This window comes from Podarcis raffonei, chromosome 6 (genome assembly GCF_027172205.1).
Source record: "Podarcis raffonei isolate rPodRaf1 chromosome 6, rPodRaf1.pri, whole genome shotgun sequence".
In the NCBI taxonomy this organism is placed as follows: Eukaryota; Metazoa; Chordata; class Lepidosauria; order Squamata; family Lacertidae; genus Podarcis; species Podarcis raffonei.
Window position 1 is genome coordinate 76,989,793 of NC_070607.1, and position 5,433 is coordinate 76,995,225.

The window sequence follows — 5,433 nt, forward strand, 5'->3', positions numbered from 1 at the left end:
AAGCCTGACCCAGCGTGAATCTAAGTCGTGCACTAGACCTTGTTAATTCTTGAATGAAGCTAGTGTAAAAGCTAATTAACTCAGATAATTTCCTTTCGATGTGCCTGTGGATGAGCCATTCAGGCAACACAAAGGCTCAAAAGCGAACCTCATTTCCTCCCACCCTCAACTGAGTGTTTAGTTTAGAAGACAATGGCAGTGTTTTAGGAAAGGTTAGAGTTTAGAATGGCAGCTGGGAGTTAAGTAACAGAGTTACCATACTAAGCAGTACCGAAGGGACCTCGCTAAGGCGCAAGCCTGGGCAGTGTGTATGGAGGTCCTGGGCTGCCCGGACAACAAGACTCTCAGCCACGCTGATGTGATCCAAAGGAAAGCAGAGCAATATGTTTGGTATCAGCTTGGCTGCAGGAGTTGCTGGAAGGAGGCATACAAGGCTCCATCCACTCTGGATTTGTGTACTCCTTAGCCTTTTGTTCTCCTGAAGGTACCCTGCAAGGCAGCAGAGGTTTAGGATCAGCATTTTCTGTCTCCTAGATGGGATATCTTCCCAGCTTGATGAGCCCCATCTGCCCGTCACTTCCCTCTGCAACAGAGGCATCTCCTTCTTGACCATTGGACCCACTTTTGGTGTCATCCGCTTAATCCACCAGATTCTATCTCTGCATGCAGGTAAAGGTAAAGGTAAAGGGACCCCTGACCATTAGGTCCAGTCGTGGCCGACTCTGGGGTTGCGACGCTCATCTTGCTTTGTTGTCCGAGGGAGCCGGTGTACAGCTTCCGGGTCACGTGGCCAGCATGACTAAGCCGTTTCTGGTGAAGCAGAGCAGCACACGGAAATGCCGTTTACCTTCCCGCCAGAGTGGTACCTATTTATCTACTTGCACTTTGACGTGCTTTCGAACTGCTAGATTGGTAGGAGCAGGGACCAAACAACGGGACCTCACCCTGTCGCGGGGATTCTAACCGCCAACCTTCTGATCGGCAAGTCCTAGGCTCTGTGATTTAACCCACAGCACCACCCATGTTCCCTTTGCATGTAAGGGAATTCCCTAACTCATGGAGGGTTTAAGACCCATTGGCTACCCTCATTGTCCACTAGGAAACACAGACTCTGGGTTAAAGTGCACCTGGTTTCCTTGGTTCAGCTCAGGCAGCAGGTGTCAAACCTGCTGTTTACACAGTAGGTGGCTGGCAGCTCTTGTAGAAACAATGGGTCCCTGAAATTTACTTAGCATTCAGCTCCGCTACAATGGAACACACACATGCAGACACACACATACAGTTTCATTTATTTGTTTACAAGAGGTTAGGTTACCTTCCTCTTTCTTTGTGCTCCACTGCATTTGAAAGCATTTTTTATTCTTATTATTCTGTCACTGCTTAATGTGCTGATTGCTGGTGCTGCTCTTTGTAATTTGTTGTTTTTAATGGATAATTTGTGTCCTAATGGCTGGATCGCTTTTGTTTTTCTGTTTGCAAGTCGTTCTGAGTAGTTCCTTTGTGGTGAAGGAAAATATCAAGTTTTTAAAATAAAAAATAAATCCAACCCAATATTTAATGTTTTCCAACCTTAAGGAGATCAGAGTGGTGTGCATTAAAAAGAGAAAAACCATAAAAACTGCACTAACCAATAAAAAGAGGAAAGTCTGCAGCTTAGGGGAAGAGTGTCTGCTTTGCATGCACAAGGTCCCAGGCTCAGACCCCAGCATCCCTAGGTGGGACTGAGAGAGATTCCTGCCTGAAACCCTGGAGATCTGCTGCCTGTCAGTGTCAACACATTTGACATACCCCCCAACATGTTAAGGTGAAAATCTGGGGTGCCACAGACCAGGGCAAGTCATGTGATCCATGCAAGATCACATTCCCCAAAGACTAGCTTTTTTGCAACTGCCGCCCAAAAATGCCTGTTTTGGGGCAGGGGCGAACGAAGGCGTCGTGACACTTGGGGCAGGGCGTCGCTACGTAGGGCGCATGCGCTGTACATAGTGATGCTGCACATGCGCTGTACATAGCGGTTTGCCGGTGCTGCCGCTCCAGCACCATACTGACCGTGCCAGGATCCTCTGCTTGCGGCTGCAGCCACGAATGGAGGATCTTTCATCCGCGGCTGTAGCAGCAATGGAGGGATTCCACTGCCGTCTGTATGGTGCTGGAACAGTGCTGGTGGCAAACCGCTATGTACTGCACATGTGCGGTGGCGTTACGTATAGCACATGTGTGTAATGCTGCACATGCGCTGTACATAGCGGTTTGCTGCTGGCGCCGGGATCCTCTGCTTGCGGCTGCAGCCGTGAACGGAGGATCCTCCACATGTGGCTGCGGCGGCGCAATGGCTGCTTGTGCCCCTGCGACATACCCCGTGGGGTGCCTTCTTGTCACCCCCCCAGACATGGCACCTGGGGTGCACTGTCCCCCGCCTCCCATTGCGATACCACTTTTTTGGGGCACCCCATGAGATCATGGTGCCCCAAATGGTAGCCATGCTCTCTCGCGAAGAAATGGGTAGTCCTGGTTTTATTGGGACAGTTTAGGGGTACGTTCTGAGCTATACAGACCATGAACATTTTAGTTGGGTCCAATTTATGTGCGACTGTGCATGCATGCACCGCACTGGTCCTGGAAGTGTCTGGAAAAGGGGGTGGAATGGGCTTGCATGTACCCCACCGATGCACAGGGTATGTGTGTGTGTCAGGAATGCAACCCCCTTGCAAAATGGTTGTTGCCTGAATGGACCAACGGTTTGACTTGGCCTCACTCAGCTTTCTGTGTTCCCAAATTCCATGTTTTCCTGCCCTTCCTGCAAGCATTTCAGTTTTGGAGCACTCGTGTGGATTCGCCCAAAGACCTTACCTACTATCAAAGGGTTCTTTTGCACAGCTTGGGTGCAAACTCTTGACATATAATCAGAAAATATGGCTTTTGTGTTTCTGGCACAGGTATAGTCTGGGGACAGGGCGGAGAGGAATAGGTTTGTGTTACTCTCAGTAATCCTTCGTGTAGCTTGTTTCCCAGTGGCATGTGAACAAGAATGTTTCAAGATGTTATTTGCCCTGTGATTGACTTATTTTTTTAATTTGTGAAGGAGACAAGGCCTGTTTTATCGCAACTGATTATTCCAGGTTAACTCTTGAAATCAGCTCCTGCGGGCCAGTGGGGAAACCAGCCCCCAAAGAGCTTTGGCGTGGCGTGGCGAGGGGGTGGGGTGGGAGAAACAAAGTCTTCAGTGTAATGTTTGAAGAACTGGGCTATTTGTTTCAGAAACCTTCGCGAGCAGCGAGAGGCTGCCCTTCAGTCAGGAGTTTTCAACACATTTTTATTCCCACTCTCCGATATAATTGCCCAGAGGAACAAAGAGCCTTTCACTCCCGTTGCTGAGAAGGGCGGGCCTGATTCTGACAGAGCCGTCAGGTGAGGTCTAAGCAAAGCGTTTCCTGGAAGGGGAGAGGTAGATTTGAGGGTGTGGGGTGCTGGGCGTGGCATCTGTACCTGGTAGCAAAGGGATCAGGTGACACAGCATTACATCTAGTCAACAAGAGTGAGCTCATGTCTCCAACGTCTTGGGCACCCTTTCCCCAGTTTACAAAGAAAGGCGCAAATCATTACTGGGTGTTGTAAAGCCTCTCCTTTCCAATTTACAAGGCGTGCTATGCAATAACTTATTTTATTGGGCTGAATTTTTAGCTTTCCAATAATAGACAACACAGGCTGCTTGCACACCATACATTTAAAGCACATAACTAAAGCACATAGGGGTGTTGTGAATATATCTGTGTGTGGGAGCAGCAAACTACAGTTCCCAGGATGCTTTGAGGGAAGAACGTGCTTTAAATGGATGGCATGTGGACAAAGTGACAGTTGCCTCTTGATAGGAGACTCCCTGAGCAGGACTCTCTAAAAAATGGGGTATTGTGAGTGAAAAAGGTTCTCTTTCCAGTCACTACTCGTTTTAAGGACCTGTGATATCTGAATGGTTTGTTTGCAATACAGTGGTGCAGACGCTTCAGGTTACAGACTCCTCTAACCCAGAAATAGTACCTCGGGTTAAGAACTTTGCTTCAGGATGAGAACAGAAATCGCGCAGCGGCGGCACAGCAGGAGGCCCCATTAGCTAAAGTGGTACCTCAGGTTAAGATCAGTTTCAGGTTAAGAACAGACCTCCTGAACGAATTAAGTTCTTAAGCTGAGGTACCACTGTATTACCACATGCACCATCTTGAAGCACCCTTAGGTGGTATGGACACAGTGTTCTGGGCAAGCACTTGTTCCAGGTGAGTTTTGTGGGCACATCTGGTGGTGGTTGTTCTGGTTTCTTTGTGAGGAACATGGGCAGCTGCTGCTGTTGTCTCTTGAGCTTGTCAAACATCTCTTTGTATGCTCCCAGAGTGTCTGTAATCCCACGGATGACCTTAAGTGGATTTCTCCCCCCGCCCCTGCAATAATAAGAAAAATCAACAACTGTACATTAAAGCATACAAAAGTTTAAATACCAAAACAGATTAAAATTACCTCAGCTTCTGCGTAGGCTTGTCTCAGCAAGAATATTTTTAGCAGGTGCCAAAAAGAGGACAGGGAAGGCACCTCAACAGGCAGGGAGTTCCAAAGTGCAGTATTTCAGATGCCAGCTCCCACTGAAACCAGTTTTTGTGAAAGGCTATCTAAGTGGTGCTGCTTGCCAAAGAGTTCTGTGGAACCTGGAAGGTTATGTATTGTGGAACTAAGAGATGTTTTTGCTCTGTTGGAAAATAATCTCCTGCTTTTTGTTTGAAGCTGTGAGATTTCTGCATATAAACATGCGAATCCCAGAAGTTTTGCATGCTGTCATTGTTAGGTACCTTATCTATTACATATCCCTCAATACAGTCGTACCTCGGAAGTTGAATGGAATCTGTTCAGGAAGTATGTTCAACTTCCAGAACACTTGGAAACCAAAGCGCGGCTTCTGATTGGCTGCCGGAAGCTCCTGCAGTCAATCAGAAGCCGTGGAAGTTGCGTCGGACATTCGGGTTCCAAAGAACGTTCGCAAACCGGAACACTTACTTGCGGGTTTGCAGCATTCAGGAGCCAAAATATTCAACATGCAAGGCATTCGACTTCTGAGGTACAGCTGTACTGCTTCTGTTAGACGTGAAAACACTGCTAGGCTGCCTGCTAACCTTTCCTCGCTCCTCGTCCTTTGCCCTGCAGGATATCCTTGTACGTACAGGATCTTCAGAAATTTTAGCCTGCAGTAACCAAAATGCATCTCAGGGAAGGAAGGGGGAGTGAAGCTTTAAATCAAGCCATGTGCTAATAATGAACCACCTTTTCCTTTCACCCGCAATGTGTTGTGGTTTCATGCTTGAGAACCATTCAGAATTCTCCTGCTTCTGAAATGCTTTTTTCTTTTTTCTTTTTTGCTTCACCGCATTGATCTGAACCTATAGGTGGAAGAGG